We start from the raw sequence: 12,213 nt of genomic DNA, 5'->3' as shown, positions 1-12,213 counted from the left end.
ATAAATGAAAAATCATTACTTATCAAAATATGCATTCATACCATTAAAAATATCATTTTTTTCAATATTACCATAACTTAGGAAAAATAATTTATTCCAAAAATTAATCAAATTCATTTTAGTGAAACTTGCTTCAATATTTTATTACAAAAATTCCAGAAACTATTTTTTATCATTAAAATCACCATATTCAATTTTATAAACTCATATTTTCTCAAAATTCAATAAAAATTATGTAGGTAATTATTTGAGTAAAATATCATAACATGAGACTTAAAATCCTTTTTTTAATTTCATAAAAATTAACATATTCATCAAGAACATTATTTATGCATACAACTCATCTTTTTATCAACTTTTACCCAATTATTTATAAAAAAAACAGCAAGCTTAATTCCTCATAAAACTCAACTTTTGTCTCAAAAATTACATAAAATCATACATGTTTAAAATCTCATTATACTCTTATAATATGCATGATTCTAATATCACTAACATATTCACATGAATCCTTTTAAAAAAACCATTTGTTGCAATTCCGTGAAAACCAACAAAACACTATCAATAACAATAACATATAGTAATTTATAAGCACCATATTCACATATGCCTTATATTAACCTAAGATGTTTCTATCATTATTTTCATGCATCTTATAATTTAATCATTCAAAATATAACATGCATCTATCAAAATTTCATGGATCAAAATATCAAGATTGCCAATTATCCTCTTACCCATATAACATAGGTCCTAAAACATGGATCTAATATATTGTAAATCACACAACATCACACAAAATATCAAGAACACCCTTGGGTAAGCCTAGGCCGAAATCACCATACATGCACTCATAGATTATCACAACTTTTATGCATAGCAAAATCAACATCACAACCCTTTTTAACACAAATCATACTCTCACAATATACAAATCCTATACACCAATCCTACCAAAATCAACCATTAGCATCATTAACAAAACCTCATAGACAACCCACCAAAAACAATATAAGGGCTAAGAAAAGACCATTACCTCTCTTGATTGTAAAATCAAGGACACAAAAGATCAATACCCAAACTCCACACCCTTGTTCAAGCCTAGGGTTTTTATTGGAAAACCACCATGAGGAGATGAAAGAACCCAAACACACACAAGAAAATAAAACAAGTCAATGACATATATCAATAAAAAGAGATTATACAAATGAGAATAACAAGAGGACATACTCTAAGAGAGGTTCCTCTTCACCTTCTCCTTCCTTCTTCCTTTCTTTCTTTCTTCCTCTCTCTCTACACGCTACTCTCTCTCTCTCTCTCTAGGTCACGGCAGCCACCCAAGAGCAATGGCTCTTCTCTCCTTTCATATCCCCTTTATCAAAATCCTCCCATAAAGTCTCCCCTAACACAATAAGGTAAGTTTCCATTTCCCATTTATTTTCTCTTAATTTCTTTTTATTTAAAAAGATATAAAGGAATAAAAATGATCATGCCTATCCCCAAAATAATTATTGTCTTCAATTTTTTGATTTTTATCACTTTAAGGAAATCATTCCTTTCCCACTAGGTCACACGCCCAAGCCCTCTTCTTCCCTTTCTTTTTTTTTCTTTTTTTTTTATAAATTAACTCAAATAAAATCTAAAATAAGGAAACATAAAATGTGTAGAAAATCTACACATGTGCACCATGCTACCATGCACTAGCACACACTAAATCACTAGGGTGCATTACTATCTATCATGCACCTTAGTGCATTCCACCATAGCTCACATAATCACCTCAATTGTCACACTTAATTAAAATGTAACACTATTAGTAAAATAACATGTTACACAATTATTCACTTATTAAATTAATTAACCAAAACATTTCTAACAATTAAATAAAATAACAAACAATCAAATAAAAAAAATAATCAACAAAATAAAATAACAACACTAAAATAAAACAATTCATCACACTTAACATTTAAATAAAATAAATCACAAAAATTTAAATAATCTAAAAAAAAAAAATTTGGTGCACTACAGTAACATACAAAGTTTACCACACTTAAGTACGTTAAGTGTACACCCTGCGTGCAAGTGTCCACTCTTCTTACCTTAAGTCCAAGCAGCAACAATAATTATGTTCCCTTCAAGTATCCTTACCAAGCCTTAGTGACATCATAGAAATATTTAGTTTTAAAAAAACTTATAACTCAACCCAATGTCATACAATTACCCTTACTCTTTCTAAGACCCAAACCACTCTAAATTATCTTTAAGAAAGTCCTAAAAATGTCCCCAAGATGTAAGGGAGGAAGTCCCCAACAAACCCTATATGAAACGTCTTCAAAATGACCTAAAATCCACCACAAAGGACCCTATCACAGTCAAGCGTTGCGACACTAAAATTTGGGCGCCAAAACCCTTATTTTTCCCAACATCTGGGATTTTGGGCACCTAGGCGCGCTCCTTTCGCGTCGTGGCACCTATTCGAAAACTAGACGTCGACTAAACTTCGAATGTTCATATCTCCCTCAATATAAATTCATTTTTGACGATTCTTTTTGGTTTTTTTCTCATGTTGAATCCCTCTATATCATCATACAAATTTAAGAGACAAATGAATTACCAAAAATTCATGAGGAGCCTCTAACTTCATAACCCTAACAAATCTCATCCAAAATAAACTTATTCTTCCCCAAGCTATGAACATATATCACAAAACTAGTCCTCATATCATCTTTGATTTTTCCATATCATTTTTATAACATTAAAAAATATTCAAGAAATAGTCTAACATGAAATTCTAACAATTAATTCATAACATATACCCTTAAACCCCATGAACAATCATAAACATGACCTATATTGTAAATAGTAATAAGATCTTACTTTCAAGTTGATTCTTAGTGCTCCAACCTTCTACACCACAACCTTAGAGAAAATCCTTGCTTTGATCGATATAGGGACTGGAAATAATACGATAGATTTAACCTAATTTTATTTTAGTCTGCAAATACTAACCTTAAAACCAAAAGACTAATTTTCCCCAAATTCTAACCCTCTCATAATTTGGATCAAGTCCGTTTTGTAATTTCTCTTTAAACTAATAGTTTTGACTAATGAAAATTACAATCTCTACCACAAGATTCATAATTATACTTTAACCCCTAATTTCTAATATCTTTGGCACTTAAGCCCCTAATACTTGAAGTGTAATGACCCAACTATTTCTAAGACCTTGGACCATTAAAACTACTAGACATAACTACTATTTTTGGAAAACATACATAAGAAATAACATAACATTATTAAAAACCCTAAAATAAATATTGTGCAAAATACAAAGTAAAATATGAAATACGGTATGGGTACCCATTGTTTAATTCATAAAAACATAAACCATAAACTTTAATTGTTTAAAAACTAAGTGCAGAATTACAAAAGAAACATAATTCAAAGGACTTAAATAACGTCATCCTCGATCGTTCACGCATTCCATTCAATCCATTCATCCTCAACACACAAGCCAAGCTGCCATGAATCCTTCTGCCTTCCATAATCATTTTCCTGCATTAAGCTAAAAAAGTAAAGGAATAAGCCTAATGCCCAGCAAGGAAAATCTACTAAAACATATAAGTCATATACATAAAACATAAGATTATATCATAAAGCATATACTATAAAACATATGACTATAAAAACATATAACATATAGGACTACTATATTAATGGCCATTAACTCATTAATATGGCATGTGATAAAACCATCTAGGTCCTCTGTCTACTAATCGAGGTAGGTTAGATCACAAGGTAGTATATGATAACCCATCTAGGTCCTCTGTCTACTAATCGAGGTAGGGTAAATCACTACAGCAAATAACTATTTTCATAACACATGAATATAACTCAATTGAAAAAGTGTTATGGTAATAGGCAAAGCAAAAAAGAAAAAGGCGGTATAAAATTTTGGGAGCCCGCTAAAATGTAAGGAGGCGGTGTTTTTTTTCTTTCCTTTTTTAATTACTAAGTAAAAATAATTTTATGGGAATAGATCTGTGCTCATCTCTCTCAAAATGATATCTCCCTTATCCGACCCCTAATTACCAGCAGCGGTTCACAAAACTCCAATCCTGTCGATAACTTCGACCCTAAGGTCTGGGACTGGGACACGGTTAGACTCCTTGCCAAGCCCCTTGACTCTGCGGCCTCCCCCGCCGTCAACGCTGCGGACTACGCCAAGACGGAAGAATTCCCTGCAACTCCAACCCCTGAGATAACCGATGCCACTCTCCGCCTTAATCTGGGGGGCGGCTTCACTTGTGGGGATGACCCCAGATCCAGACCCAATAAGAGGGTTCGCTCTGGTAATTTTTGCTGTAGATTTCTGTTGTTTAGAACGGCGAGGTTCATCATCTTCTTGCTTGCTCCTTGTAGGTTTCATCCCCTTTTCGAGTTTGACAAGGGCAAGCAGAGTTGTAGAAGGAGGCTTGCTGGGCATAATCGGCGTAGGAGGAAAACTCAACCAGACGATGTCGGCTCAAGACTTGTGCTCCCTCGAGATGGAGACAATAAAATTAATGGACACTTGGATATCTTTAACTTGTTGGCTGCTGTGGCTCGCGCTCAAGGTAAACGATCATGCTCTAAGGGTTTTTTGTGTTTTGTGTTCTAAATTCTCATTGATATTGTGTTGAATTTGTATGCTGCGTTTTTTACATAGAGAAAAGCTAGAGTTTTAATAAGTAAAAACTACAAGATTCTTTTCTTCTAGTTCATCACTATAGCTTCTTACCATAGTGAGTCTTCTTCACACAAGTCACCTTGGAACCGACAAACCAAGCTCTGATCAATACAAAATGATTTGAGTCAGAACACAAGAATTAAAACACTGTTATAATGCAACATTATGCATATTATAGAGGTCATGAATTAATCTCAGTAAGAAAATAATGTAAATCTTGTCATTTCTCCATGATATGTTCTAAACATTTTTTATAAAGTAAAAATAAACCCTTTGGCTCTACATAAATCGACAGTGCCATCAATTTTAGTCCAATATGAAGCATAGATGACAGTGTCCACCTCCAAACACAACACACATGTCTCACGTGCCATCAATTTCATCGGGGAAAAACTATTCACTAACAACTGAATCACTTTTTAGTTCTAAATGTAAGCCAAAAACTCGTAGCAAATGTATGATTTTGTTTAGTCCTCAAATTTGATTCACCTTGCTGCATCAGCTTAAAACTTGTTCTAACTAACTAGTTATTTGTCTTAACTTATTACTAAAATGACGTTTGCAAAAAACTTTCTATTAAACATTCGATCAATCAATGACTGCAATCAACAGATTATTCGAACCCTCCAAAAATACTTGCTGATGTCTATCATTATACCTCCTCTGCTCTGGTTCCAGAGATAGGTTTTCTTGCCTTATATCTATTGTCTTTTTCTTCTTTGAAAAAGTTCTGGGTTAGTTTTTGGAATGTTTGTTTGTATTGAGGTTCAAGGTAGTGTAAGGTAACTGTGGTCTATGTTACTCTTGAACTAATGGTCAATGCGCCACAAGTGTATGATAAAATGATGCAAAGAAACTGTATATACATTATGAGCTTGGACAGATAGAATATGCTATATGAGCCCTTTGGTTTAATGAAGCATTCAAGATAGTTTTAGAGGGTGAGCTATATATTTCTAGGCTAATAATCTAGAAGACAACAATTTCTTGCATGAGATGAGATTTCTTGCTATGATCCAAACTAGAAAGATGAACAAGAGACCAAATTGAAGAGTGCAGCTCTTCTATGGCAATGGAAGATAAACAAATGTATTTAATTTGTGGCTGATACTAATTTTATGACAAGTGCCAATTTTTTTTTTCTATGCAGAACCCAATGAGTAGAAGCCATATTTAGCTTAGTTATCTAGAGTGAAGGTTTAAAAAGGATCATATACATATAACAAATTGAGTTATAAGCTTTTATAAGAGTTGACTTTTATTTGAAATCCACATTCTATTCCAATAAAGACCTCATGAAAACAACAACAAATATTCATATTAGAAAAAACCCAGCTTGAGCTTTTTCTTTGCTTTGGCTTTCATGAAATGAGCTTCTTTACTCACATATGTATATTTGATGTCTTTTGCAGGATGCAGGTAAGAGCACCATCACAGCCAGTGGTTGTGCCTATACCAATATTGCATTGTGATGGTTAGCTTCTATATATTCATTGCCTTTTCTGTAATTTAGATAGTTCAATTTTTTTGAAGTTTGGTCGTGTAATTCCTTAGTGAGACACTTGAGAATTGTGTGTTTTTCTTGTTTGAGACACTTTCTATCCTTATGATGTGGTTTCTGTCTTTTTATTGCAGATACTGAATCTGCAAAAGCATCAAGATGGCAACTCAAGGAAGTTATATATACAACACTATTTAACATGAATGTTCCTGTTGTTTGTGCAATTAATCAGGTAAATTTCGCTAAGCCTTAACTTGCCGCTGCTGCTTAATATTCTAAAATATTTAATACTAAAAGAAATAAGAGTAATTTTTTATTTTTTTAAAACTAGGATTCCGCTAGCAATTGCTATGTAGGTATCCAAGAGAAACTTAAACCTCAGACCTTGTGATATAGCAAGCCATATGCCTTATCATTTGAGCTACCCCTCTTTGGTAAAGAATTAAGATTAGTTTGTTTCATGCAAAAATGACATTTACCATCGGATATAGATTTCGAGGCCTTGATCCAATTTTCATTCTTCATTTTTTTTTTGTAAAGCAAGCTTCTGTGACTTGAGTGGTTGACAATCCTGAACAGGCACCAAATTTACTTATTAACACTATAAGCTGAGCTGCTTTATGTACTTATGCTTGTTTATGAGTAATTTGGACCTTTTTCTTTTGGCTTAAAATGTTCGATTGATTCTTTGATAGATGTTTTTTATTTGTAAGATCTTATCCATTTTCTGTTTTTGAAAATGTAGGCAACTTTAGCTTCGTATGCTGCTAGAAGAACTTCAGGAATTGTTGTAAATATTGGGTTTCAAGTCACATCAGTTGTTCCAAGTAAGGAGTGATAGTTTTTCTTTTATCTTTTATATGCTTTATGCTTCCTTAAACTATCAACAAGGTTTCATTTACCTATGATATATACTGATTAGCCCTACAGTATAAGTTACAGTTTTAACTTTCCATGCAGCCTTGCTGCTTTTATTCTTCTTTTTTCATTTTCATTCTATGGATTTTCCAGTGCTTTCTTTTATATCATATCTTGGTTGCATTCAATGTTTGGGGATCTGAAATATACTCTTTTCTTTTCTTTTTCGGCTTCTAGTTTTACATGGTAAAGTAATGCGCAAAGTGGGTGTGGAGGTTGTGGGACTGGGAGCACTAAAACTTACTGGGTTTCTTAAGGAGTTGATGCAGCAGAACAATATCAGTTTTGAATCGCTGTACACCGTTCGCACTTTGAAAGAGGTACAAGTCTTGCTTGTTTCTTGAGTGCAGAATATTGTTGTTGAATATTTATCCTCGGTTTTCCTGACTGTAGTTATTCTGTTTTAATACTATCAGCTTTGCACCCTCAAAGAAAATATTTTGCTCATGGTACATTAAACTACTAATACCATTAGTATCCTGTGTTTTAGTGGAATGTTTCAATTTTGTTTTCTACTGCTCTTCTCTCTCATTTTTGTAAGGAGACCTTGCTGAAGCTGAGTTCTATTTATGACCTTATTTCTATACAGAATCTCTGATATGTTGCCTATGATTATGAGGCTGAGCTACTCAAAGATACACGAGCATCATCTGACGCAGCAAGAGAAGGTCACTTCACTCTTTCAAAAGAGCGATTTCAAACAGGAGAAATCTTATTCCAGCCACGAATGGCAGCAGTGTAAGTTCTGGAACTTATAATATTTATTGCTTCACGAGCACTGTCAGGAAAGTTCCAACTGTGTGGATGCATGTGAGTGTATGTGTGTGCTGCAAGGATATTAAAACTTCTACCATATAATTCATCGAAAAAGATGTCTAGAAATGCTTTATGCCTTGATTCTAGGCGTTAAAAATGTGACGAGAATACAGTTATTCTAAGAGAATATAATTGAGACTTCATGAAAGTATAGTGTTTAAATTGTGAAAAACATATGAATAATATGCATATAATCAGGAAGTTGTTTCATTATTCTTCTGCAAATTTGGTACAGCTAATCTTGTTTTTCACTAGAATTGGAACTCTATAATATTGTAGTTTTTGTAAGTTACTATTATGTCTAGAACAAGGATAGTGGTATGAGCAATATGAATGTATGCTACTTCATGGAAACTTGGAGTAAACTTATTACTTTTTATTTCTATTTTCATTTTGCTCTTTATTTTTATTATAGTTATTGGTTCGGTGCCTTGGGTCAGAAACAGATGAACTCTATGTTGTGGTAGTTTTTACTTCAGTTGTTTTTCAGGTAGTCTAGATTAAAGGTGCTTTGTTAATAAGTGGAAATGAATAAGAATATGTATAACTTTGTAAATAAACTATTTTCTCGTGGAGGAATATCATGGGTTTAGCATAGACTACATATATTGTGCCACATGTTAATATAGTAGTCTTTAGTTGACTGACCTGGCCAGTAAGCTACACATAGTTTTTTTTTCAGTGTTTCCTCATCCCATTTTTGCAGTTAAGTTGCTCTGTAGGTTTCTGTTATGGTTTTTTATTTTTTGCAGTGCTTTAATTATGCTCTTTTTCTTAGTAAATTCTTTTCTCTTTTGTTTTTCTCTTCAAATTCTATAAATGAAATATACACTTGTACATAATTTGATTTTGATCAAAATTATGCTCAATCTGTTTGATCAAATGCTTACATGGAAATTATGAGTAAGTCCTTTTTTTTTTATCATTATGGCTCTTCATATATCTTTCCAGTTATGAAAGTGGTAATTAATTTTATATTTATTTATTTGTCTAATATTATCTTTATTATTTATATTTTTGAATTAAATTTGAGAGTGATCTGACTTTTTAAGAAAACCACAGAAATGTGATATTTGGAAGGTTTCATGCTACGTCGAGTTAAAACAGATGTAGTTTCAGAGCTTACCAGGAAAACAGAGATCACAGTGCACTGCAAATTGAGTTCATGACAACAAGCTTTTTATCGAGCTATCAAGAACAAGATATCTCTTTCTGAGTTATTTGACAACAATCGTGGACAACTTAATGACAAAAAACTCCTTAATTTAATGAATATTGTCATTCAGCTAAGGAAGGTAAGCTATGCTTTTCCACCTCCTTTCCTGAAATTAATTTAATTGCTACAAGCAATCAAGTGAGGAAGCTAATTTTTATTTATTTTTTCCTGTGTGGTGCCAGGTCTGTAATCATTCAGAGTTATTCGAAAGGAGTGAGGGAAGCACATATCTCTACTTTGGATCTCGTACACTACTCAGAAGGTCGCAATCCTATAATATTCAAGGTTCTTTTTATAGTTGCTTTCTTTTAATATACATATCTATGCAAAATCTCTTGTATTGTTATTATTCTTTTCAAATAAGCTCCATCCCCCACATGTCCTCACCCATCTCCCCTGTATGTAGTTTAACATAAAATAAAATAAAAATGAAAATGAATAGCATTGTAGAACTTATTTCCATATCACCTTACATCCATGTCACGTTTCCACTACTTTTTGGTTGTTGGTTTTTTACAAGTCCTGAGGAAGGCTGGGAAACACATTATTAGTTCCCACAGAAGACTGAACAATTCATCTTTAAAAGCCACACTCCCACCTAGTTTACAAAAAAGGTTCTTGGATGTCTTAATTATTCCTGCACTTCATTTTGTAATAGTATTGGCTCCTCTAAATTAAAAGAATGTGAAGGAAACCTTTCTCATTTACCAGCCAATCTGAACTGAGATAAGAGACTTGTGTTAATACAATACCAGCACTGAACATGGCAAATTAAGCAGGACATTATATTCAAATTACTGTTCTGTCATTCAAATGATTTAAAGCATGCACTCGTAGAATGATAAAAATTTCAGTCAGCCGAACATTTTTTTTCTTTTTTAGATTTTACCAAACTTGGTTACTTTTAATCCGAATTAGGAAAATAAGATGCAATTGTGATCCTTATTTTTAATTATTTATTGAAATTGGTGTTTTTCTTAGTTTCTTCCTCTTTACTATGAAGGATTCTGGAAGCTCCTATTCAATTCCTTATACAAAGGTTTAGAATTTGCAACATGCTTCTTATAAAAATTGCATGTATAGTTGTGGTGGTTATGGAACTAATGGCTATTGAAGTATTGAAGACTTGGAAAGCATATTTTATGTACATTTAAAAATTATTGTTCATCGTCGTGACTACATTAGTATTATTTAATTTAATCTGTGTTGCTTCTGCTACCAATGATTTAGTCAGAGCACAGACTAGTATTATTTAATCTGTGTTAATTCTGCTATTAATGGCTTACTCAGAATTTAGTATGCGAGGTTGTTCCATGCATGTATGTTTGCCTTTCTTTTCATTAAACTTGTTCATTAAATTTGACCATGAATTACTTTATATATCATTGCTATAAGACCAGACCAGTGACTATATTCTTAGAAAATTCATCATATAGATATATTAATAATTATCTATAAATTCCCTATGTTACTGAGACTGGCTAATGCTGTCAAGGAAAGCACTCTTGATAGTCTAATTACTGAGCTCCTTCTATGGCTGTTGGATGAGAGAGTTCCACATATGGATGATGGCAGCCAGCTTTTAAAAGCTCTGAATGTTCTGATGCTAAACATTCTGGATAAGACTTGCCATTTCATTTCTTCCCTCTTCTTTTTTTCATTTATTCTTATCCTGACTCGCATGTCTTTTTTTAGTCTGATTTGTTATTCAACTTTACAGGATAATGCATATCGAACTTCATCCTTTGTTGTTCTCATCAATCTCTTACGTCCATTAGATCCTTCAAGGTGGCCCTCACCTGCATCAAATGAGACATTTGCTGTCAGAAATCAGAAGTTCTCTGATCTGGTTGTTAAATGTTTGATAAAACTTACAAAGGTAACTTCTTGTTTTAGCTATTTTCTTCTGCATTGCTCATATTTTGATGCTTCTCTGAATTTTCATAATGTGTTTTCTAACCAGGAAGGCAATGTTGCCAACCAGAGGGAACATCTAATTCTTCTCCTTGCCAATATTCACATTCAGAAAGCTAATAAGCAGTCTGTCTTGAAGGTATTCTGATTGTTAATTAAGGTTGTAAAGCTTTGGCTTTATCTAATCCTCTTATATAAATTTGACTTTATGATATTTGGAGTCTAATGTCAAAACTGGATATTTATGCAGCATTGTTCTTTTGTAAATTTCTATTTAATTAGCATTTGAAACATTAGTGGTGAAATTTGGGTTTTCAATAAGGTCTTCTATTTCTTTGAAACTCTTTTATGACTCTTTAATTTAAGGTCAATCACTAGAGTCTTGAATTTAACATAACGATGTAATATTTGCTTTTACATTTACTATCATTCTAGTCATAGAAATTTAGTATAGTTTAGTTACAAGTAATTTAGTTGTTGCTGCTGTTGACAATTTGTGGTATCTAAAAGATGGAATACATATTTTAGTCTTGAAAAAACTTTCAGAAAATGGTAAGAGTTATGTGGGTTTTACAGTTTTATTTTTGTATGATACTTCAAGCACTGATCTGTAGACTTATCTCAGTTTTTGGTGGATCCTACTCCATTTTCTAGGATCTTTCAGGCAAAGGACACCAAGTGAATTAGATAGAGAGGTTAAGAACTTGAGGGTGGCATTTACTGACCTGTTTTTGAAGCATAACACTTTCAAAGAAATTGCAAAGCCATCGAGATATTGATGCAAAGAATGGAAGAATGTATTTCACTAATTTTTGTATACATTTCTTGTTTTGTATTTGGTGATAAAGGAATCTGAATTGGGCATAAATTATGTTGTAATATGATTTCTTAAGACTAGACTAGTAGACTAAATATTGTAATTACATTTGGGTAATTAATAAAAATCTATTTATGTTATCTTATTTGGCTTCAACTTTCATATTTGTTTTCTTAGTTTTGTGTAAGTAAAAAAAAATTATGTTTCTCTAAGCTAATATAACACGTGTTATACTAAAGTGTAGTATAACACAAAAAATGTGTTATAGTAAAGTGTAGTATAACACAAAAAAAGTGTTA

General features: G+C 32.5%; 1 long non-coding RNA gene across 1 annotated transcript; it reads left to right on the top strand.

Annotated features, from left to right (window-relative positions):
* Positions 1-10,905: 10,905 nt before the first annotated feature.
* Positions 10,906-11,438, top strand: LOC133821045 (uncharacterized). The gene is made up of 2 exons (XR_009887280.1): positions 10,906-11,062; positions 11,147-11,438. It is a non-coding gene; the product is annotated as an uncharacterized LOC133821045 (long non-coding RNA).
* Positions 11,439-12,213: the final 775 nt, after the last annotated feature.

Source organism: Humulus lupulus, chromosome 3 (genome assembly GCF_963169125.1).
Source record: "Humulus lupulus chromosome 3, drHumLupu1.1, whole genome shotgun sequence".
Taxonomy (NCBI): domain Eukaryota; kingdom Viridiplantae; phylum Streptophyta; class Magnoliopsida; order Rosales; family Cannabaceae; genus Humulus; species Humulus lupulus.
Note: the sequence above shows the minus strand (reverse complement) of the source record. Positions and strands in the feature narration are given on the sequence as shown.